Source organism: Ochlerotatus camptorhynchus, unplaced genomic scaffold (genome assembly GCF_037179485.1).
Source record: "Ochlerotatus camptorhynchus isolate MF236.1 unplaced genomic scaffold, CSIRO-AGI_Acam_v1.1 ptg000329l, whole genome shotgun sequence".
Lineage (NCBI taxonomy): Eukaryota > Metazoa > Arthropoda > Insecta > Diptera > Culicidae > Ochlerotatus > Ochlerotatus camptorhynchus.
The window spans coordinates 867,764-894,050 of record NW_027040817.1 but is presented as its reverse complement, the minus strand read 5'-3'; the positions used below and the strand labels follow the sequence as shown (position 1 = coordinate 894,050).

The window sequence follows — 26,287 nt, the reverse complement described above, 5'->3', positions numbered from 1 at the left end:
TGTTGCACATTTTGAAACATAATTTGGAATTGCGGAAAACGTGGAAAGAGTTTTAAATGATGTAATTTTCTAGATTAAATGAAAATGAAATGAAAATGAAAGAATGGCACATTGTCAATTTGCACCACTAGACTTACTGCATGCAATTGAAATTAATAAATTTGTTATCATTATTGATTTCCACTTGTAGTGCACTGTGCGATGACTATTGTAGTGCTAAGCGTTGTTAAAATGTTAAAACTTGATGCTCTTTGAAAAAGAAAAACGCGATTGCGATCGAACTTGGCACGTAGCAAATCTCGTTGTGTTTGGAAAAGCCACTCACTGTTTCACTTTTGAAAGTGCGAGAACTCGGTCGAAGAGTTGTGAAATAAAACACAACTGATTCCTGCTAGCACAAAAAATATAGCCCAAGCCAATATTGTAGAAATCGTTACTGAAAACATGACTTTCGCTTGATTCGGTTTCAAAAACATTGTTAACTGCGTTCGAGGACGTCATTTCATTTGAATAGCTGTTGTAGCCACGCTTGAACAATCGTCGGTTGTACCTTGTTGTGATGTAAGAGGCACAGTGGCCTTAGAGTGACCGTTTTTACTTACTGAGCAGAAGATCATGGGATAGAACCCAAGCTCCTTTACATGACTGAGTTGATTTGGGCGCATCATTTGCTTACCATGCTTTAATATATCGCATTACTTTCCAAAGAGAAAACAGATCTAATTCACCCTAATGGCCTTCCCGTGACAACCGTTGAGATGCAGAGGTATACTCGGTCTCTACTCCCAACAGGAAAATGTATGATTCTATTTATGATTTGCATGAAAACTATGAAGAATTTGCAATGTTTCGTGACATGGATAGATTCTGAGCGACACCGGTGGTGTAGTGGTGAGCGTGATTGGATCAACCCCAGGCCCCATCATATTATTGAGTTTCATAGTCATATTGCATGCTCATCGTGCGTTTTGTGGAGCTTGTCGTCGGTGCCGGATTTGAACGATTACAACAACAACTCGATCATAAGTGGTATGATGTGCGTTAGAGCGAACGTACTCAGTAAGCAATGAGGCAAACATTATTAGTTTAATCTCAGGCCCTTTCACATTCAAGATTTGTTAGTCGCTTTCTTTCCTAACTTGAACCAATCACTTTAATTCATCGTACTATTTTCCAAAATGAACCCTGCTGCAAAATCAATCCATTTATCCAACATCCCAGTGATATTTCGTGGGAGTGCATTAATACCCATTCCTTTATTGACCTGCATTCGAATGTGACCCACGCTGGAAATAGCCTATTGTACATTTTGGGAACATCAGTTTTTACACATTTACACATTCGTTCCAAGAATTTTCTGTTATTTCTCTGAGTAATTACAGTTGATCTGGAAATAGTGGAGTAATATTCCAATTACTTTAGTGGCGTGTAGTTTTTCGGTACTTGTATTTGAATAGTTTTGTGTCTCGGGCGCGATTATTTGATTTAGAATGGTTTGTGCTAATGTTTTCCCCCCAGTTGCTTGATGCCTGGTGTGCTCTCGCTTCCCTTTGTTGCCGGTATGACTCGACTGCGCTGATCTATTATTAGGTTTTTGCGATGTGCATTGCTGTTGTGCACATAGTGACTTGAAAAAGAAAAGTGATATATAGTTATTGTGTGGTTGGAATCGCTAGAGGAGGAATTGTTTAAAAATGACTAGAGAAAAATAAGCTTCGGGAATGCGCTCCCGGATATATTGATTTGGTAAGTACGTTCCCGTTGAAGGGAGGAATTGGTTTTGCTTAATGAGCAGAATATCATGGGTTTAATCCCAAGCTCTCCCACAATAGAATAAACCACCATCAATGGGTTTCGAGAATATAAAGCGCAGTTAATAACCATAAGTTGAATTGCTTAAACCATGATTTTCAGAAAGGGTGTATGCGTGATCCAGTTTGGAAGACATTGTTGGCTGCTTTCAGAGACGTCGCTTCATTTGACTAACATTTTGTAGAATCGGTCGTAGATGGTGGTAATGTAAGGGGCACGGTGACTATAGTGCAACCGTTTTTGCTTAATGAGTAGAAGATCATGGGTTAATACTTAAGCCTCATTTCACTACTAAGTTAATATATCCAGGCCTCTATTGGAGGAACGATTCAGAAAAGTAATAAGTATATTTAGACAAATGTGACGTTCCCTTGATTCGGCTCGGAAGACATTATTAACTATTTTGGAGGATTTAATTTTATTGTAATAGCTTCTTGTAACCGAAAATGAACGTCGGTCGTAGCTAATTGTGATGTAAGGAGCACGGTGGCCTTAGAGTGACCGTTTTTGCTTACTGAGCAAAAGATCGTTGGTTAAAACACAAGCCCCTTTACATTACTAAGTTGATAGGGTCACGTCATTTGCTTAACACGTTTTAAAAGATCGAACCACTTTCCAATGTGAATCCAGATCTAATTTACCCTTCTCACTAACAAAACCTCCTTCCCCCGTTGAGATGCAGAGGTATACTCGGTCTCTAGTAACAACGGTGGCTGAAATAACAATCCTTTCCCTCTCCGATGACCATAACGACGTGGCCGGTGCCGTTATTGACCCTTATCCTCATGCTCATGCTCATGCTCCCAAAGACACTTCTTCAAGCAATAGAAGACTTATAATTTTTATGCTAAGAACCAAATAGCTTCCATCCTAAGTAAGCAACAAGCCCACCAATCACTCTTTTTTAAATATAGGGCTTTTATGTATATTTTCAGGTCACAATCACAGTTGATATTATATTATTGGATTTCGATTGATTTCGATGGACACTCACCGAACAAAATCAATAAACATTCAATAATATGTTATGTTATCCATATCTTTAAATATCAATAACGGTAATATGCAGGATTATTCATTACTTTGGATATATGTGGACTCAATCGTTTTGCGTTGCGTAACTAATGAAAGGAATACTGCATATTTTCTTATGATGAGCAGCATTTTTCAATTTAGGGCTGTATCCACATTAATCCGGACACCTTCAAATCATTTTAACTTTTGAATTATTGCACATAGGAGTGAAAAATTTCATTGAGGTATACTGCCTATAATCGCATATCATTCCAAAATGGATTTTCGTCAATTTTGAGATAACAACGCAATCCACTATCAATTGGCATCTACTTTCATATTATGAGATAAAATTACGAACTTTGATCATGAAAAATATGAAAACGACATCAAATCAGTTTGTCCCATCAAGCAAAGCAATCGCATATCAGTCCGATCCTGAAATTCAACCGTCCATAGTTCAAGTCCAAGTTCTGCCTTTCGAATTGTCATATTTTTCGCAGATTTAATAAAACATGCAAGCTTCATTGTGACAGATTTTAACTTGAAAAAATTATCAATATAGGGGAATTTACGTATTCTCGGCAACCTAAGGGGCTGTTCATAAACTACGTAGACAGTTTTTTTGGGATTCTTGACCCCCCCCCCCTTGCGTAGACAATTGTCCATACAAAAATTTAAAAATTTGTATGGGCCGTGGATAATCGTCACCCCCCCCCCCTAAACTGTCTACGTAGTTTATGAACAGCCCCTAAGCAGCGACCTTCTTTCTATAGCCTTTTTCTCTATGGAACGCACACATATGCAGTATTGGTTTGTTTACAATCTTTTGCTGCCAGCTGCTCTAACAATTTCAGTCGAAAGAATTGTCAAAAACTGTTTTGAAACGCTTTTACAAAGCTCCAATCTTCTCTAGTGAGAGCGAGTATTGTCGGCAACCAGTTTTTCTTCGGCATCCGTTCCATTTGAACTGCATGTAAATCTGCTGTTCTATTATCGGCAACTCGAAATCAGCTACAATTTGTAGTGCGTGTGTTTCATTTCAAGAAAACCCTGCTAGATTGCTTTTTCTCAGTGGTAAAAATATAGTCAAATTGAAGCTGAAAGCATAAAGAATCGTTTGCATGCATTCAGCGAAGTGTTTTCGTAAGAAAATCCAGTGAAAATAGTGTTTCAATTTGGGTTGCCGAAAATAGTCTGTCATGCCGAAGCCGTCATTTCCCCTACTATGATTTTTCAAATATTTACATGAGAATTGCACTTCGTAACTTCGACTGACATTTTCTCAATGCCTACTTTTTCCATATGGGACTGAAATGCTGAGGCTGAGAGCCTTTGATGAAAAAGACTTTGATCAGTGTTTAGTTTAGTTTATGTTTAGTGCTCAAGATGTCGGCGAATAAAAAACAGGTGCGTTAGTGGATTTTGTACGGACGTAATGCAAATCCTGACTTCTCAATACGAAAACTAGCAAAAAAAATTTGATTTACCTAAATCCAATGTTCCCGGTGTTTGGGCAAAGACGGCCACCATGGTATTTGAGGAGTCTGTACAAACCCTAATGGATGGAGTTAAGCGCAAAGTTTGAACATTTTATGCAAATACCTAATAACTATGTTTTGACTTCGACTATTAAATCATATCCCATGAATCTGAAAAAATTGATATATAATGCGAAATTTGTGCTTTACTTATGTGTCCGGTTTATTGTGGATACAGACCTTATGATGAATTTTACCGAAAAATCGGATTTCGAAAATATAGCCGGTAATGACAACCCTTATAATAAGATCAATCAGATATAAGGTTTCCAGCGCTACTTGATAGACGTATTACATTTGTTTTTGATTATTTTATAAAATTTGCACAGAAAGTGCCCAGGATAGGTAAATTTTATTTTATCTCCTCGAGTAACATCAATTGTTTTCTTAAAGTATATATTTTTAACTGCTATATGCAGTCGATTTATTTGTTTCTACAAATGATCAGCATGAGAATTTAATTTATTTATCTTACGTCTCTCTTTATTAGTGTTTGTTTGTTTTGTCCCCCCATCTCGATGATTGTTATCGTCACCTACTGGTCATCATAGCTGGTCGAACTCCAGGCAAATCTAGAACCGCACCACCGTTCATACTGGCGACAACACTCTGATGAGACAACAAAACCCCCAAGCTCCTCCCCTCCTATTCGGCCCAACTTCTACTAGAAATAGACATAAGTGAAAAAAAAAACTGATCGGATTCGTAAAACTTACGTGATTGAGCCTTAAACGAACTAGATAAAACAAGTATATATTATATTCGAAAATTAGAAACGTTTAAAAATTTGCTCCCATACCTCACTGTGTAAAGTTTTGAAAGGTGCACCGTTTTGATGATTCACATGTTTGCATCGATGGGTAGGGAAGAGAACCGCTGTAATCACAGGCGAGTAAACACGTCAACCAGAGTGAAAAATCGTTTTCGCTTGTCAAAAATAAGTGCAATTTTAAAAGGTGCTTAAATTTCAAAATTTAACAATTTTAAAAGTATGAGTGTTCCCATATTCGTGAATGTTAGCCGTGAACTGTTCGCGCGTAGAAGGAAATGAACTATAGTTAATGGCTCTTGTTCACAAATATGAGAACGGATTTTTGGCGAGCACCCTCTCTGCTTGCATGCTATGAAAAAAAAAAATTCAGGAGGCTAATTGTGTCCAGATCAACCTTTTCTGTGCGTGCGAGGTTCTAAATAGACGATCCCTAACGAGGGAGAACATTTGTTTGGTCTATAAGACTTAACTGCAAACACCATGTACGAAACGCGAATTACATGCAAGGTACACCGATAGTTTGTTTAAACTTTAAAAAAACTTAAACAATCATAACGACCTGAAGGAAAATACAAAATTGCAAGGCCCCTGCTCGAACTATCCCATTTCAGTTGACTTATGTCCTATCACTTCTTCAAGCAAGCACAATGATAATCTATGGACCGAGAAGCCGAAAATATATCCAAACCGATAAAATTTATACAATAGATCGAAAATCGAAGCAGAGCTCCATGCCTGAATTGGCTAGGCTATCTGCAGCTCTATACCCATGAACCAAATCCTGAAATTGGATCATATCATGAAAGGAACGAACAGTCAAAGCTGGTACATCTACCCTAATTTAATTTATCTATAACTAATAACGTTTGGTTTACATTTTCCAAGCTATTCCTTAAGAATTTAATATTAAATTAGGCACACGCACAAGCTTTTAAATCAAAAACATATGCTTACATTTCAGAATCCATTCAATTATGATATTTCGAGGATGTGATCAGACAAGGCAAATCTACACATCAATAAATTAATCAAAAAGCAACAATAGGTAAAAATGCAATATCCTTCAATGGACCATGATACGAACGTGATGAAACAACAAACTTAACTCTACATAGGTAATTGAAGATTAGCATCTCAGGATTCTATTTCACCGGTATTTATTTAATCTACTGCTCAAAAATAAATACGTAAATTTTTGAGTATCAAAAACACACAAAGTGCATCATATTTTCAACCTGGTCGAAAAGCAGCGGCTTTGGTGTAATCTTTTTGTTTTTATTTTTTGATCATGGTTTAGAGTCAAGTTTGATAAAATTCTAGAGGTCGAAAGTTTTCAATATCTAATTCGCCTTTGTACTAACAAACCGGCTTGGTAGAGTTAATTAATTAGATCAGTTGAAAATCAAACTCATTTTCTTGTCTTATGAAACTACTTATTAACTAGCGCCACATATCACGCAAATCTAGGCCTCCATACCGGCGGCATTCCGTCACCATCGTTAGTCGTCCGCCGAGCCACTCGTTACATGCTTCTCTTCTCCGCCCAATTCTGATGTAATAAATTTCCACTGGGTAAACAAACTACCGGCCACCTCCCATCGGTCGTCCAAGTAAAAACGGTGGTAGCCAGCGGAAAAATTACTCAACCACACCGTGTTGCACTATAACTACTGACAGCGGCAGCCGCAGCAGCAGGAACATCGCTGCACTCTTCTGCATTGCCGATGATGTTTGCCGGGCAAAAGAACGCACACACCTCGTCCGAAATGGTCAGTGCTTAAGTGGAAAATTTGAAAACTCTCCATGCTGCCACACATCCGACCACCGACCATCCGACTGGCGGCAGGCACTTGATTCTCAATTCCCATTAATCTTCTCAATCACCAACGGATCGCATTCAATGTACTCTCTCCCTGTGGATGGATGGCAGAACAGGGATCTACGGCTACTTCCGTAAGCAGGCGGCTAGTCAAGTAGAAGCATCCCCGGGATACCTACTGGCTGTAGCCTGGTCATCCGAGTGATTGAATCGTTTGAAAATGTGATGGGAGAACTCTTTTCATCATTCAGCAACGTGTGTGCGACCGGTTGATGAGCGATACGATGGTAGTGGATTTCATCTCGCCTCGGCAGCCGGAGATCAAATATTGGCTTATGCAGCAAATGTTGCACTGAAGAAAACTGAAATGCTTCATTGACTTTTACTACTATGATTTAAAACTCAAATTCAAGTTCGATCAGACGTTTCAAACTTTTTTTTTTTTTTTCAATTGCTTTTGAACTTAAAAAAAAAAATTCCCACAGTGCACCCCAGGGACCAGTTATCTCACGTGGTAAATCTGGTGCGAATGAATATTGGAACGAGATGGATCCGTATAGTGCACTTACATATGCGCTCGTATACACACGATTGATGACAACGTTGGCTGTCATGACCATTAAGAATTCAAATATTTTCCCATCTATTGCATTTTCAATCGTCACCCATTCCGCCCATTCTCAATCACTCACTATCGGAATTGTTTCCCCATTCAAACTTCAATATTGCTACCCTGCCACACCACGCACCACTCTGATTCCGCTTTCCCACCCAAATTCGAAACCGAAACGAGCAAGAATATTTATGCGCTCTTGTGGTTTATGTCCAAATACCACCGACCAGCACACTAGCGCCGCCAAGGGAGGGATGTTGGATTGATTTTTGGACTTTAAATTTGACTTTCCAATTTTCCGAAGGCATCGGATGGAAAAAGAAAAACGCTTCATTTCAAACATTTCCCCCTATTTGTGGTTTTCGGCAACTTTCTGGACGCACATAATGGTTTGACGGAAGTTTTATTAGAGCCACAGAATTCTTCCGTATGAAACGCAAGCAATGGATGCCGATGAATGAATGGATGGTAGAATATGAGGTGAGGAGATGATGCTTTCAAAACTAAGACATACTCACGCTGCACTGACAGGAAAAACTTTTCGAAATCCAACCACAGGGTAGCTTAGGAAATATGTACGTTGCTCTACGATGTGCTGGGTTATCTTTACTTTGAGAAACGAGAGACCCAAACCCCCGCCAAACCACAAAGGAGATGATGTTCGACATTAGTGAAAATCATAACTCTACGGTTATTTAAATTTCCATCATAGTTTTCAACGAGCAGCCACTTGTACCTTATAGAGAGATACTTGTGTGCAGCAGCAGAGCTATGGGGGAAAACATATTTTCAAAAGTTTTATGAATTCTATTTCACTTGCAGCTCAACTTTCTCAAACAACGGCGACGGCGGCCAAGAGCTGCAAATTTTCATGTTCAAAAAGTTTAAAACATACGTGCAGACAGGGAAAACTGATGGCTTCCAGAAGACAACTCTATGGCGATCCTATGCGACGGTATCTAATTTCTCGGGTCGAGCTGCAGCGAAACTGACGGAAAATGTAGGTTTTTAACCAAGTTGGATCATATTCAGTTTTGCGAACGTTCAATAACCTTCAAATGTTTTAATGCAGGGGTAACATCGGGGGAGAATGAAAAGCACGGTGCTGTGGTGATGTTGCGATACTAATTTGCTGTTTCGGCTAATGGTACGGTGTGCAGTTGATTCGTTGCACGCCGGCCGGTGTCATTATTGAATTGAAGTTGCAATGAGCGTGACTAAAAAAACCATCTAGAAGTTTTATGAGCCGTCGATTGCAGAGTTACCTCGACAGACAAAAAGAGTGATAATTACGTAATTTAAACGCTTTTCAAAATTTGAATCAAATTCATTTACCGCAATACACTTATTACTTAAATTGGCTGGTCTTCCGAGAATCTAAGTTTTTATTTTTGTTTCTGCTGAATGAAGTGATTTGTTCTGCTCCTTAATTGAAAAAAAAACGTAGCATTGAGTTGAATTCGTTCTGCACACGTTTATTTATGAGAGACATGAAATTATTTAACCAAAGTGAATTTCATACTATAGGGTATCTTCTGAATGTCGTTATGAAACCATTGTTCAAGCTTGTAATCGATGTTAAGCTCTTTGTTCTTTTCAGGGCTGCGAAGTCGGTGAAAAAGATTCCGACTCTGAATCCGGATTGGTTCCGATGCTTCAGAAGCCCACACCGCCCACCGGAACACCGGAGCAACCGAAAGAGTAGCCTTTTTATTAAACTGATCCTAGAAGTTCGAAATGTTTTTTTTATACACATGGAGATGATACAGCAGTTGTGGTGTGATATGCATCCACTATCCAATTACTGTAGATACAGAATGTTCTGCTTAGAAATAAGCGCTTTAGCGTTAGATTTAGGCGAGCAGAATGTAGTGCGACAATGATTCTGCAGAAAGGCTCCCGTCAAAATTTGGAGTGATACAAACAGAAGCGAAAACAGGAAACTCATCTTTGGAGGAGCGAAAGTGTGATGAAATGGAGCAGTTGTATTGTTGCAAAGAAACTCAATGCATCCCAACAACTTTATTTCCAAAACTTTGTTGTATCTAGAGCTTCCATTTCCCGGTGGTTTCCACCATCCCGGGATTCGGGAAATATTTATTTGATATCCCGGGAAATCCCGGGATCCCGGGAAGCCAATAAAGATAGTAAATTGTTTTAATATTCGTATGTTTCTAATTTCTTTTAACGATGTTCTGAAATGTATGTTCATCTCTTTAGAAGAATGATTAAAAAAGGAGGTTTTTTCAATACTAGGGACACCAGATTTAACGACATATCTTCGTTTTAAAGACATTTAAAATCCTGTGAAGGTATTTTTTTCATGCAGACATTTTGAAGACATTTCATGGTACGTGAAGTTGTTTCAAGACATGCGGAAGCTGAAGCAGACTTCCGATGGTTTTTTTTTAAATTGTAAGCTGGCATATGATGATTTTTGTTAAATAAATGAAGTTTTGATTTCATATTTTAAGCTTCTTCCTGAATATGTTGAACATGAATAATGTAGCCAAAATCGGATATTTCAGAATAAAACTTGATCCAATTGAATATTCACAGGACTTTACGGAAATATTAGATTAGCTGGAGATCTTTTGAATACTTCCTGATCAACGTTTAGTTTTGGGAGAATATCCAGAGGACTTTGAACACTTGCATATCTTCAGAACATTACTTGATTAAGTTGGAAAGCCTTGAATACTATCCTGAGATATCATCACAAATCCGTGAATATCAGTTATACGAAGATTCGTGTACTTTCAAGAAGTTTCTTGAACTTAAACTCAGTTCCATGTACTCAAAGCCTTTATAAAGTTCCCTGAATATGTAGAATATTCTACGAAATCCTGGGATTTTTCGTTAACTTCTTCGAAGTTCCCAGTACTTCAAAGATTTTTCCATAGCTTACATTTTTTTAATTTTTCGATAGGTACAACTAACTGTTTGCCCAGCTTGCTGAACTTGAACGAATTTCAAATAATTCATGCGATGTTCCGTAATCATCGTCCACGAGGTTGTTTAACATTTTACGAAGTATCCTGGAAATCGATGATGGTCCCTGAACTTTTACGAAGTTCCACGAACTTCTATGAAGTTCTCTGAAATCAAATAAATGTCTCTTGACATCTAAGAAGTTCCCTAATGGGACGTGATATTATGTTTGTCAGCCAAATTTCACAATAGTCCGTGCAGATCATGATGATTATGGTGGATAATTTCTCTCATGAATGTATTTGTAAAAAAAAATTTGCCGTGCTTTAGGATTACATAGATTACATACTAAAGGGTAAAGGTAATGCATTAGACTGGCCCACAAAAATAAAAGTTCTAATTTTCCACGGGCCAACCTCTTGATGTGTGCCTTTGGGTGAGAAAACCATTATCGGAAAGTTTCAGCACATTTGGTTTTAAGATTAGCTGGCGCTTTTAGTTTGAATTTTGTATGGGGAATTTGGCTAAAATACATGGAAAAATGACTCTCCTACACTCTATCGATTATATAAAAGTTTGCTTATTCTCATTTTGATTCAGATTTTCAAAACTTGTAGTTCAAACAATGAGTAACAACCTTGCTGAAGATTGCATCACTAATCCAGTTAGTTTTATTGAGATATTCGCTTTTGAATGTATATGAGCATTTTGTATATGAAACTTTCAACCAAATCTCCTGTTTGAACACTACACCAAAAGCGCCAGTCCGTGTAACGTCAAAAAGAGCTGAAACATTCAGAGTGTGGTTATCTCACCTACTGACACGAGGCAGGATGTTGGCCTGTTGAAAATATAAGCTTTTATTTTTTTTAGTTGTAATCTAGTTGATACGTTTTATAAGATGCCTGTATTTAGTCGCAATATACGAACAAAATGCACGGTTTGTTTCACTGCTAGATCCTATTTTTCACGAGTGCTTCTTGTACAACGATCATATACAAAAAGTGATGTATGTGTGCAATTTTTTCGAAAAATCAGAATGAATTGCAAACGAAGGGAAGAGATATATTTCGTAAGATGTGAAAGTTCTGGATTCAAATTCTGCTACAGATATTCTAAGAAAGATTTAAAGTGGTATAAGAGTCTCAAATTATAAAATCCCGGGGTACACGCGATCCCGGGATTTTTAAATTAATTTCCCGGGATTCGGGAATCCCGGGAAATGTAACAATCCCGGGAAATGTAACAATCCCGGGATTTTCATCCCGGGACATCCCGGGATGGAAGTTCTATTGTATATCTTGAATTGACTGATACAGAAAAATTTTCTTCAATTGACGTAGGGTGTCTCTAATAGTACGTTCATTTTTTTTTTTCCTTTGGTTTGTTTTTTTCCGTCGATCTTGTTTTCCGTGCTGAGCACCAATGCTACCGACGAGCCAGGAAGGCAGCTCCCACACCTGGACCCTACCTATCGACCCATCAACTCATGAACCGGGGACCAACGGCTTTACTTCCCATCCGAAGGAAGGCGTGATCAGAGATGTTATGCCTCAGAACATCCCGGCGGCGCCAACTGGGAATGAACCCAGGCCTGCTGGGGTGAGAGGTAATCACGCTTACCACTACACCACCGGCGCCGTTAATAATAGTACGTTCAGACTACAGAGTTATAACATGTTATAGCGCTATCTTGATGGTGGTTTCTGTGTTGCAATTATTTGACAACCGTTATAACATGTTATAACTCTCCAGTCTGTACAGCGTTTAAATACCAGTTTTTTTTTTGTTGCTCTATTTTAGCAGATGATACTGTGGATTTAGATGATGCCGTCTCACACTTAAATGAAGATTTGCGATTTCTAAGTAGATGGTTGAAGTGTAAGTAGTTGAAATTGAATACAAGTAAAACAAAATTGATAGTGAATTCGCGGAATCGAGTGAATGATAACGTCTCTGTTGGAATTCATGATGAGACTATTGATTGCATCCGGGAGATTAAATAAAGCTTGAGTCATTTAATATATGGACGCAATGTTTAATTTACTGCAGTGCTCCTAGCGGTCGGAACTGGAATGATTTGACAGCAGTTTGCTTTAAAATGTTTCCTCTTTTAGTACTGAAAAGTTCGTCATGATTCATTTTGTTTAACAGAAGTTATATTTGATGGAAGCCACGAACCGAAAATTAATTTTGAACACCCCCTTGGAAAATCTGACGTGGTTAGGTAAAAAATAGTAAAGTCGTTGAAATAGGCTAAATTGGTCGTATGCAGTGTTGTGAAAATTACAGGCACGGCGTATTGTTCTGATGAAAGTACACCGTTTGAAGAATTCTTGTTAATTTCTGCGAGATATAGCGCACATAAGATTAACGCTGGATTTTGCATAAATTTACACGATATTTCGTGTAAATTTAAGCGCAATATCGCTTAAATTTGCATTATTGAATGCAAGCTTGTAAACGATTTCGTTGTTTATGCTAACTGTAGCTCAAAATTAAACGAGGGGAGAGAGAAGGATTAGTATTTTCCATTTAATTCCACTACTTTATTTGCTTATCCTTGACAGATACGCGTATTTCGTCTACAATGTGCAGACTTCTTCAGTGTCTTGTACTAATACTCGACTCGTCGAGTATTAGTACAAGACACTGAAGAAGTCTGCACATTGTAGACGAAATACGCGTATCTGTCAAGGATAAGCAAATAAAGTAGTGGAATTAAATGAAAAATACTAATCCTTCTCTCTCTCATTATACAGGTATTCCACTAAGACGCCCACATTCATCAGGATTAAACGAGGGGGTTATTTAACGCGATAGTTGAAATTCAGAATTTTTTCTGTGTAGTTGAAATTTTCCTCATGTCGTGTATTTTGCAAAGAATATTTTTGGTAATAATATAATGTGCTCGAGTTCTTGCATAAAATTACATTAGATATTGAACTACGCGAGTTTTTTTCTCCTAGTTGTTAAATTACGCTCTAGTTAAATTTTATTATTTTTTGTTGTTTAGAAGCAAGTTATTTGATAGATGAGGCATATTTTCCCACGGAATTGAAAAACCTAAAATTTCGGGTGTTGTCGAATTATGTTCCTCACTTCTATGTTTACTGCCTCCGTTAATTGAAGGAAAAGCGGTACAAATATAAAAAATTTCCCTCACGGCACCGGTGGTGTAGTGGTAAACGTGATTACCTCTCACCCCAGCAGGCCTGGGTTCAATCCCAGTCGGTGACGCCGGGATGTTCTGAGGCATAACATCTCTGATCACGCCTTCCTTCGGAAGGGAAGTAAAGCCCCGTTGGTCCCCGGTTCATGAGTTGATGGGTCGATAGGTAGGGTCCAGGTGTGGGAGCTGCCTTCCTGGCACGTCGGTTGCATTGGTGCTCAGCACGGAAAACAAGATCGACAAAAAAAAAAACAAACCAAAAGGAAAAAAAAATAAATAAATTTTTTCCCCTTACCCTATTCAACCACAGTTGCTTTTCTTTCTGCGATTATCGCCAAGGTAGATCCTCAACTTAAAACTAGTTTCCACTCCGTTTGTTGAGTTCCTAGCTTTACAAATTTAATTAAAAAGCTATTCAAAGACATGATCCGCAATGATTTCAGATTCTCAAGAATCCATATTAAATTTTAGACTAGCCACGTTTCTCCCTCTAAGTCCACGCAATTATCACTAATCCTTGTTATGAAAATCTCGGAAAGCTTTGATTGAAACTCTGCCTAAATAGAAACACAACCAGACATCACTTCAAGAGCCGTCCACCCACAAACCCGCCCGCAATTCTCCACACAACTGCAGACAACCCCAACGTGATCTAATCGGATCACGGACGGCAGCAGCAGCAGCATCTGATTTTATATATTTATTATCCTTGGACTTGGGCGCTCTCCCGACGACGCCGGTGGCGGAGGTGGTAATGAAGGGCTGGATGGATGATTCTCCGGGCAAGGAGCATCTCTCATTTCGTTCTTGTATCTCTTGGTCCGTTTGTTGCTTAGCCTTTTCAGGTCGGTCGCAAAACGAGGCAGAGTGTGAGGTTTGCCTCTGTGCTTTAGAAATGGTAAATTTTTCATGCCATTAATAAATGATTACGAACGGGACACGAATGGGTACCCAAGGCGACGAGTTCCAAGACGCCGGACGGAGAGAAACAGGGTGCTCACTGACGGGAGACACAAGGAAATTAATTTTCAATAATTAAAACCAGCCGGAAGAAATTGCTCTTGCCTTGGTTCTAGCTCACTCACTGCCTGCCTGATTGCTCTGCTTATGCCTGTTCTGGGAGGTTGGTGCGGTTTCCGTGTAGATGTGGTTGCTGGTAAAGATTCGAGACGCTTTCTTCCGTTGATGGCTCGGGCTGGTTGCGGCTTTCCTCCTGGGAGTACTCATCGACATCCCTGCTAAGAGGGACCAAACGAGGAAGACGACCTGCAGCACAACACGGCCAAAGCACACTACTAGTAGTATTTCCATTTCATTTCGAAAACGAGACTTGCATGACGACATCTAATCGATCTGCTGTCAGTTGTTGGCGGAATGCTCTTTCAGTTGAAAATTGCAGCAGATTCTTCTGCGCCACAGTGAGAGAACCCAACCTTTCCAGTAGTACGGAATGAAAGTGCAGAGTCTGACTGAGTTTCATTAAAACGAGCCGAGCACTAGCAAATGGCTTTCCACTCCAATGAGCCACCCCGTGGTCGTTGGCTTTGGTGGGGTGTGGGAAATGTTCTAAGCGAAGAAATTGTGATGTATTAGAGCCAGGGTGTTCTCGGAACAAATGGCTGGAGACTATTCCCTTGAAATTGATTGAAATTTGAAATGAATTTCCATTTCGAACGTATTTTTTCTCTGTCACTCTCGATTGCAAGACCGATCGAGAATGCTCGGTCGGTGTCGGTGCTCGTGAGGGAAAAAGAGTCAAATGGATGAAAGTTCCGTTTGAAGTACTTGGACTGCTGTGCAGAGGGACGCCCTTGTGAAAAGGTACTGGGCTGCTGATGTCGATTTGAAGGGTATCGATTGTTTTTCTTTCATTTTCCGATGGAAATCGCCTTTTTTGACTAGCCGGGCGGAAGTTACCAGTTGTGGTGAGAAGGTGTTGTTTTTTTATCCTACTGCTTGATGGCTATTCAGAAACAGCTGGTGGTTGTAGCTGTGATGATGATGATGATGATGATGATGATGATTCGCTGGTAGTAGAGGCTAGAGAGTATTCAAATGAAATTGCTATAGGCAGTTGGTGTGAAAGTTCTTTGATCTGCCGATTAGAGAGTACGGCTTGAGTGGAGGCCTATATTGGAGCTGTTTCCCTTTGCCGGGTTTTTATTTCATGTTTTTAAATGGAATGGTGCTTTTTGAATTGGATGTGATATGAGATCTATAGGAACGTAAATCGTCAGTTTTTGCTAAAAAGCTGTATGTGCAATTTTGAGACTATGGTGGAAAAGCTGATAGTAAAATCGAAGCTGGCCAATTGGAATACAGTTAGCTTTCTACATTATTTTGGCCAATTTTAAACATCGTACTGTCAAGTGATGCAAACAAAGTAGCATCACTTATCCCAAGTAAAAATTCAGCAATCATTTGGCATCCACTCTGATTTATGATGGTTTTATAATGGCGATAAATAATCCATTTAGTTTAAATACAGAATTTCCCAGTGAAAAACGTTCCTGCTGAGTAGTTCACCTTTTCGCTGTTTCAAAAACCTTTTACAGTCTGACGATAAGTCTAAAACTGTCTTGTTTTAAAATTAAATTTAAAGAAGTTCTTAATCCCACCACAAAACTATTCTAAAAATCAATCATAAACTTCATTAGCAATTTTTTATTAGAGTATTGATAAAATAATCTATAAAGCTGTTCTATCATTATCAAAGCAATCATAAAACAATAAGGTTTTAAATGAGATTAAAATACATATATTGTTGTCTTTTAGGCTTTTAAAAGTGTATCATAAAATCTTCTCTGTTTACAAATTGAACTTTAAAGATGGATCCTCATAGTGAATAAAAATCAAATTTATGACAAGGATATCTCGAAGAATAAACGAAGTTGGAGGAAAAATTCAAGTGATGCTAACGACCGAAGGGAAGTCGATTTCAGTAAAATTTAGTTCTTTAGAAGAATCAGCACGTCCGGCGGATCGGGTACCATCAACGACTGAGCATCTGGTGGAGAAGAGTGAAGTGAACGTGGTCCTCAAATTCATAAAACATTGTCAATACAGCCAAAAAACAAACCAGCCTTCGCCAGACCTTGCGAATAGATGAAGATCGGAATAACTTGTGTCAGTACCGACAGCAAATCACTGAAACTGTCAGTTAGCGGACACTAGTTGGTTTCCGATCTATAACTGCAATTTTATTCGGCAAAAGGGTCATCACTTGGAAAAAAAAAATCATTCGACCGTACATTCCTGCATCGTTTGATGGTGCACTTCCAGAACCATCCGGAAGATTGGGATCTTTTCGGGAATGATCGAGGTTACAGCTGTGCGAAATGCGAAATGTTGTGAACACTTTCTGAGTAACTGCTTCTAAACCATCGGGAGAGAATCGCCTGAAAGAACGCTGAGTCGCACAGTGCAACTATAGAAAGATAAACAAACTTTGACGTTTAACATTTTGTAGGCAACATTGCCGCCATAAATCTGAACGGGTTTGGATCAAGCAAAATGGCTTTAGATAAATACAATTCAGTCTACAAGTTTTCTTCATAAAAGCCATTTCAAACCTTAAGAATTTGTTAGGGATCTCTTGAAAGCAAAATAACTTTTTCACAAATGGCCCATGAAAATCAACTTTTATGCCTCCGCCATATTACAATTATCGATTTTGCAATCTATATTTCGTTGGATATAACTTTGTTTTTGTTAATTTAGCAATGAGAAAATATTTCGAATGCAAAAATCATGAGAAACAAAAATCTTGGCTAAGCGTAATGATCGATCTGAAGAATATATTTTTTTCTTAATGTAAAATAATAAGTAAAATCGATGTTTTCCGTGAGCGGACTCAAGTTTTTCAAAGTTTTCACGTACATTTCACATCAAATTTTATATGGCACCTAAAACTAGGCCACTTCATGAGAACTATTTCATAATTTTGGAAATTTGGCAGGATTTTTATTCGATCAGTTTTCATTTTAATTATTTTGATAAGATTGGATGATAGTTTTGAATTCTTTTTTATCTTGATTGTTGTTTTTATAGTGAACCTAGCAAGCAGCTAGGGTGAATGGCTCGGATAATGGTTTTAATTGTTGCCAAATAGCTTTTATTGCAGCTTGAATACGGTTTTGAAATGGATCTCAATGCGTTTATCGTACAACCATTTTGCAGTAAATCAATCCTGAAGAGCTTCGAAAATATACCCTGCAGAACCTTCTCTAGGGTGGGCCAACTAGACAGATTCTAGCATCAATGAGGTTTTGGTGAATGCATCAATGGCAAAGCAATCTTGACCAGGGTTTTATGAATGTTGTTTTATAGTGGCTTTGTACTATTTTATAAAACTTAAAATGTTACTTGGGATATAACAAATGTACGCAAAGGAGGTTGTGACCAGTTTGAAGTATTAACTGTCCTTAACGAACAAAAAGCATCCGATCGTAATGTTCTCTGATGAGAAACTTTTCACCATAGGTTTAGTATCTAATCCGCATACGGAGAGGTTTTTTTTGCCCCTGAAACTCGAGGACGTTCCAGAAAACATAAAGTTCAAGTTTACCATTAAACACCCATTAAATTTCGCTACATTGCTTTGATCTAATCGTTCCCAGGCAGTCCAGACTTCAATCCATATGAGCATGTTTTCAGGTTAAGGCCTGTGAAACCCCTCACCCCAGTGTTTATGCTTTGAAATCTTCCATTAGTAAAGCATGGGCCTCCATGTCGTAGTCGTATATTTCTAGAGCATGCGCTAGATTCCGTTTCCGTATGGATAAAGTAATTTGAAATAAAGGTGTACATTTTGATTATTCTAATCAAAACATGTCAAATAGACATTTAATAACACAAACATCATATTTTATCAATAGTCCAGATAAAATCAGTATTGATTGTGTTATGAAGATTTTCGCATTTCGATGGGTCACACTGTATGTCTTTTTTCAATTGGTCTACTGGGTGTAGTATGTTATCCGTTGCCTAGTGTTAAAGAGTTCAGTCTACACACTTTGAAAAATTGATGTAAATTTAGGTGCCCTGAGACTGACATATACGAGCGTCAATTTTGACATAAAATTGAGTCATAATAGACGCGAAATTCAGCTCAATCAAACGTACTTTCGAACTTTCCAGTCTCGGAGCACTTAAATTTCATGACATGTTTGTTTATGTCTCATCCTTTATGTCAAAGCTGGATTTCGTCACGTGTAAGATTAGGTATTTCTACACAGCTAAAAAAAGTAGTGTAAATTTCCGTTACTATGATGCACATAAATGGAGCGTCATATATCATACAAGTTTAGATTATAGATCGTGTAAATTTATGAGACATGTCATGCAATATACCATATACTGTATGCAACTGTCCACTTTTGTTTGCAACATTTCTTGCAAGCTTCTAGTTTACGTGAAAAGGAAGTTTACATGTAGGAATGTTTGCATGCATGGATGTTTACATCGCCAGTAATTTTCAGAATTTTTTGGTGTGTTAGTAAGCGGTGCCGGTGGTGTAGTGGTAAGCGTGATTGCCTCTCACTCCAGCAGGCCTGGGTTCAATCCCAGTCCCAATCCCACCGAGATGTTCTGAGGCATTACATCTCTGATCACGCCTTCCTTCCGAAGGGAAGTAAAGCCGTTGGTTCCCGGTTCATGAGTTGATGGGTCGATAGGTAGGGTCCAAGTATAGTAGTTGCCTCCCTGGCGTCGATAGCATTGGTGCTCAGCACGGAAAACAAGATCGACGGAAAACAAATCAAGGAAAAAAAAGGTATTTCTATGCGTGTGTGGTATGGTTCAACCATATGTACTTGAAGACGGTTTCAATTGTCTTTTTTAAAAATGCCATGTCAGATTAATTTAACTCTGTGCCTGGATATATCAATACCTAAATGGACTCTTCCACATCGAGATACGATATTCCATATAAATAACTTTTGCTAACTTTAGGTACTGAATCATTGATTGTAAAATTCTCTTACAGCTTTGAAAGAAAGAAAAATGCAAAATGCAAAATATGCACTCATTAACTGCACAGATTCTTCAATGTACATTTTTTAATTATTTATTACAGTTCATAGATTAAGTTGGTTTCTATTATAAATCTCATCCATGTATCATTCCAGCATATTAAGTTTCGCCTTTCCAATTCTCAAAATTTCTTATAACTTGGAATGTCAAGCTTCCAAGCACCCTACAAGACAGTTCCACTCAACATAAGTCAAACAACACTTCATCAAATTTTCCAACTTCCGAACGTTTAGCAGACATTCCAAACCACGCTCCTCTGTTACGCAGATCTGCACAACTTTGCTCGGCTTCTTTTCTTCTTCCCAAACCTCACCCGGCTTGCGAACCCATTTCGTGGAAACTTTTCCAAAGTGGGTGCTCTAGAAAAAATCTCAAGAGCTCGCTTTCCTCGAGTGCAGCACTTCAAGTGACCTTGCCGTCGTCATCTTTCCATTCGCCAGCCAATAATTTGCTGCTTATGCGTTTGTCTTCTTTGAACAAGGTAAGATGGCACGATTCAAGGAAAGTGGTAATTATCACTTTTCGCCTTCTTTCATATTTCTCTGCCTTACAAAGTGATTTGATGAGTCTCCTGTTGGTTGTGAAAATTATTGGATTATAACACTTTTTGTTTTAATTTATTGCTCCACTGGTGGACGGGACTCTGGGCACAACATTTTATGACCCAATAAGAACCCGTTTACAGCCGACAGTGAAGCTATATATATTTTTTAATTTTACATACAGAAATGAGCATACATTGAATGATTCACTTTACAGCAAGGAAGCAGAGATGTTGTAACGATTCTCACATGGCAGCATCGCATCAATAAAAAAATGTTATTACTTTCAATAGCAATTTCAGATCCACCTTTTGCCAAATAACACGCAATGCATCTACTGTGGCGCTGCACCACTGGTTGTTGCTTGGTCAGTAGCCAACAACCAGCGATCGGAATTTCAATTTGGGCCAAACGTTTTTATGACCACAATTAAGTGAAAATTATCACTTCATTTGCTTTGGGATTTTTTTTTTCTTTGCTCGTTCATGTCTTCCGCACCAGCCAGCATCGCCACCAGTTCTGGGTGGTGACGGTGTGAGTGATGGTTAGTCAGCGTGGCGCTCGACACACCGAACCGCATTAGCATTCCAGTGACGTGAATTTGCCGGTTGATGAACTACTTTGATTGTTTACGGAATGAGATCATCTTTGGAATTCCAGCTTTGAAGGAACAGCCCGTTTTTGACAGTGACGTTTCTGTATGTACCTGAATTTTGCTAAATGTATAGCCGCTTCTTCCTATTGCAACTTTGTCTCGAAAAATTCTACATACAACTGCTTATGCGGTTTTGACTTATCAGTGTAAGGAGGAGTTGGAAAACTATATTTTTAATCTTTTCCCGACGTTTATGTTTATTTGGGATTTTGTCATGGGATGAAATTCGGAACATGGGTGTTTGACCTTCCATCATTGGATCTAACTTCCAAATGTTAGACACTTTAGTTTCAATTGACAGGAATAATTGCGGATTGAAACATTCGGCAAAGACCTATAGAACGAAAAAAGGACCATAGATTAGATGCTTCCCGGGGTGTGATAGTTAATCTACCACGAGGTTCAACAACACTAGTTCAAAGTCGTAGCGCTTCAGGAACTATGCAGAAAGTATGAAAATACCAAGACCAACCCGTGATTGGGTGATATTCAACCAATGTGAGGATGTGCCAGTTTCTTCAACAACAGCACCATCAACGTGTACAGCTCACACGAAGCGAGACCGCACAGAGACACAAACGCAAAGCAGGGTTGTTAAGCGTTAACGTCAGCGTTAACGTCTTCAATGGAAATTTGCATTGACGACGTTAAATGACGTTAGCGTTATTAACAACCGCCAAGGTAGGAAAGGAGGTAATCACCGGTATGCAAGCTAAACAACCTGTACCGCCAATGCACACACTCGGGACGAAAACGTAAAAATTTCTTAAAAATCAACAACTCCAGTTCTCGTTGGAAAAACTTGATCAAATAATTCCTTCTTACATGAAAAAATCTCAGGAGTGGAATGGAACCGGTTTCATCTTTCGCAGGACAGTGAATGTTTTGGTTTAGGCGGTTTTGATCCAAAATCACAATAACATTAATAACTTTCATTTTTCTTTATCGTTATTTATAATACGGTTCATTCATATGAATTTATTGGAATTTCCTCCAATAATATCTTTATTTAATAATATTATATCATTAAAAAATGATCTTTTTTTTTGTGAGTAAGGAAATTACGGCAAAACAGCTCAAAATTCCAGTTAGCACAGTATGCAAGTTGAAACCGTTTTTATTGAATTTTTTAGATGTTTTTCTGAAAACCAAATAAGGATTATTTTAAACCATTACTATTATAAGTTTGAAGCAGAATGTAAAATTATTGACTCCCTAGGCTGAGTGTAAATGCCCTCAACTTTTCAAATCATTGCTTTATCCAAATTGCTTGTAACCAACGGTTAAGGACGAGGCATTGAAAGAACCTATAAAAACATTCGGTGACTCATGAACAGACAACTCACACCTAGGGTTGCCAACTGTTTTTTTTTTAAATAACTGGCAGAATCCACCCAAAACAATTGATCCTCATAAAAATTAGATTTTCTTGCAAACATGCAAATTTCTGAACTTTTCAAGATGTTTAAACCCCTTTCGAATTTTTACAATTATGCTTATTTTGTAAGACTCTACTGTTTAAAAAAACTTACAGAGCCGAAAGTCTTTGAATCAATACTGAAATAAGAAGTTGTAGCATTACTAATTATCGTTGACATTCTTAAATAAAAAAAAGTTGAGGGTTGTGTCCAAAGCACGACCGCATTGTTGACGTAGAACTACAAGATTATTTTGCTGTTCCATTCAATAATATATAAAAGACAACATAAATGGTTATGAAATTTAATTGAAAATAAGAAACCATTGATATATTTCAAAAAATTTTCTTGGAGCTTTCATTAGAATTCTCTTTAAATTATCTTTCTAATTCGCTCAGAATTCAACACTCTCGGAATCCATTTGAAGTTCTCATAAGAACTCTCTTTACATTCTTCTCGGAATTTATTTTGAATATTCGTTAGAAATTAACCTGTAATACAATTGTCAAGTAATTTCACACATAACCACCAAATAATTATACTTTGAACTTAAACAATTGACTAAGCGTTAAAAGTCTATAAAAATACTTTCAATAACTCCATTGAAATTAGTATATTACATACCTTATTATTTCTAAAATTCATTCTTAAATTTCCTCTAAATTTCTTTGGATATTTCATCAGTATTATCGAACAAGTTCTTCAAAGTGATTGTATCCGGAAAATCTAGAAGTTGAGAAGATTATTATTTTCCCAAGAGAGGACGAAGTATATATTTTCCCGGTTCATCATCGAAATTCTCGGACTCTCCCGGTGATTTAGAATGTTCGGCTTTTTCCCGGTTTCCCGGTTCCCTGGTCACCCAGTGTTCAGTATACAATAGGTCTTATCCACCTGAATAACATTACTAGAGATAGCAATCTCCTATCTATTCGAAATACAGAAAACAAAACTAACTCAGAAAGTGAGTAAGTTTTGCTCATTCGTAAGGATACATTTCTAAAAGCGTTGGTCACTCAGCGCATGAGTAACCTACAGTGTATCGCAAAAACGAGCGTCACCCTAGTGGTTTTTTCAAACTTTGTAAATCGATATATATAAATTTTTAAATCTTGGCTGGTAGTTAAACAGATTTATGATGATTTTTTGCTATAAATTTGAACTTTATTGGAAGAACTTGTATCAAGTAAGATTTATATTAGTAAAACGCTCGATGTTCAACTTGAATTTAAGAAAAATAATAGTGAAATATTAATGATTTTATTATGACTAAAAATGAGCAAAATTTCAAGAAGTTTAGTTCATTGTATTTTAAGATATTAGGGTATTTCAAGAAAAATCATATTTCTCAAATAGCTCTTACTTTTAATAAACGCAACCAAATAAGCCCAATACTGTACCCTTTTTTTTATAAATGTATGATGATTCTGCAACTAACAATTCCGAAACGTATCTCTTTAAATTAGGTTTTACAGCTGTTTTTTTTTTCTAAAATTTAAGGACATCTGTACGCTCAATTTTGAGATACACTGTACGTGTGACTCACTCTCTGAATAAGATTCGTTTTCAGTAAATGTAGACTGCTTGGTGTTACTAGCGCTGCATGGTGAGTGAATTCTGAATTAAGAGGCCAATCATGCGAAAGGTATTGTCCATCCGAATAACTTCACTGAATACAGAAACCTGCTTTCTGGCCGTGCTGTCATGTTAAAACATGGAATTTGATGCAAATTGTACACTGAGCTTGACTATCCAAAATCCAATTTGTAGCCGAGATGGCAAGCTAAATACATTGAAAACGAATATGACTCTCTTTTATTGATTCGTATGGAGATTTTTTTTTAAGGAGGTTACTCATGCGTTGAATAACCTACGCATTAAGAAAAAATTCCATACGAATGAGTAAAAGTGACTCACAACTGAGTAAAAGTTATTCACTCTCTGAGTTAGTTTCGTTTTCAGTGTACAACGCAACAAACACCCTTTTTTTATCACTCGGCAGCCAAACGATGGCTGCAGTCTAACTTTCTTCGTTTCGCTTACTTAAACATTTGGATTATCATTCCTTGTGCCCCTCCTTTTTTCTGTAATTAGCTGATGAAGGTGAATGAATAGAAAAAATGCCACGATGTCCACGCTGCAGCGAACAAGTTCGAGTTCGACCCGTCCAACGTGCAACGCTGAATGATTATGCGGCTTTGGCTTGTGTTGTTAGGGACCAACTTTCTGATGGCTGTGTTTGGGGTGAGCACCTTGCAGTCAAAGAAAATGTATGAGCAATTTGAATGTTTCCGTATTTCTTAATTTTTAGCTGTTTAAATATTTAACATTTACAATGTGTGACAAACCACACAAATTCTATAAAACTGCCAAATCGATCGACACGCAAATCATCAAAATTCATGGATTGTTGGCCAAGTTATAAGCATTTAAAGTCTGACCAATTTTCGTTGCATTTCCCTGGATTGGCACCCTTTCCGAAAGACGTAGTCCTACGTCAAAAATGTCTCTAAATTTCCAATTACGAATTGGTCAGGTCTCTAAAAATTGAAAAATATCTTATAGAATTGACAATGTCATTTGAGAACTTTGATCGTTTACTTATACCCAAAGTAACCAGTGGAAATTTATTTTTGGATATATACAGCTGAATAACGGTGCTACAAGTGTTTGTAAGTTCTGATGTGGCCCGTTTAAGGCGGAAAGGGCCACTTATTTGGATAAGTGGTTTCTTAGGTTTTTACTTCAATTACATTTCGAGGAGTATTCCAAGAATATTCTGGAGATAATTTTTAGAACGCTTAAAAGAGAGTTCCATGAAAATTTTGCAGAACATTTAAAATAAGTAATGAGAATAAGGCATAATAACCTCCGAAAATTTCAAATAATATTGGTAAAAAACAACATTCATATTGACGGTAATTGATGATGATGATGATCGTCCCACCTCTTAACCCTACAAAAGTTTGAGCTGGACAAGTTATCTTTAAGATAATTAAATATAAACATTTTAACCAGGTTTGCAAATAAAACCGAGCTGGATACAATTACAGATATAAATGTCCTGTTTAATATGCTATAGGCATCGACCAAAGGCGTATAGTTATCAAGAGTCCAAGTATAGTGCTCGACAATACTTCCATTTATACGTGACTTGGGATTTACACGTTTAAGCTTCCGCAGTGCCAGGACTATATCCAAGGAAACGACTTCCAGCCAACCCTTTACTAATTCAAGGCTTTTGCCACAATTTCCACGTATTAGCCATTTATACCTGTATTACGCGCGCGTGGCTCAAACCATTGTAGACTACTCAAAGCTATTTTTACTATTACTACTACAAAATCAAAAAACTAAAAATCCATCATCACCATCGAGGCAAACAATGTAATTTTTTGTATATGCTACACAAATTACTAAAATGTCTTTATGACAGTCTCCATACAAAATAATCCGTTAGAGATAACTTTGTCAAGATACATGATTTATCCATTCATAAAAATTTAACAGCTCAATAAACAGCTTTTACATGTGAAATGCAGCGTCTCTTGAATTATGTAACGCTTGATGTGTCTAAGCATCGAATTTAAAAAATTTATACCTTTGAAAAATAATGAATTTTGTGAAGCATTATTCAAAAGATGTGGTGTTCTTACTTCATCCGCGTTTCTAGTGTTATATCTATGAAAATCATTTCCTCTTTCAATCCGATCACACAAATATCGAGGCAGCAAACCGTTAACTACTTTAAAAATGAACACCATAGTCAAAAACACAATTCTTTGCTTCACTGACAGCCATTGCAAAGCGTCCAGCATAAAAGTTGAGGAAGTAAATCTATGACATATTAAAATCAAACGCATTACTTTATTCTGCAAACGCTGTAATCTCGATATTTGTGTTTCATTGGCCAAAAATAAAATGAAAGGGCAAAAGTCTAGATGAGGGGAGATGATTGATTTGTA

The 26,287-nt window shown here is 37.7% G+C and overlaps 1 protein-coding gene and 1 pseudogene across 3 annotated transcripts in view; one reads left to right on the top strand and one right to left on the bottom strand.

Moving 5' to 3' along the window:
- Positions 1-4,871, top strand: part of LOC135708264 (large ribosomal subunit protein eL32-like) — a 424,867-nt pseudogene extending 419,996 nt beyond the window's left edge.
- LOC135708252 (uncharacterized) overlaps positions 1-26,287 on the bottom strand; it is a 343,985-nt gene that overhangs the window by 294,103 nt on the left and 23,595 nt on the right. The gene's annotated exons all lie outside the window — the stretch shown is intronic.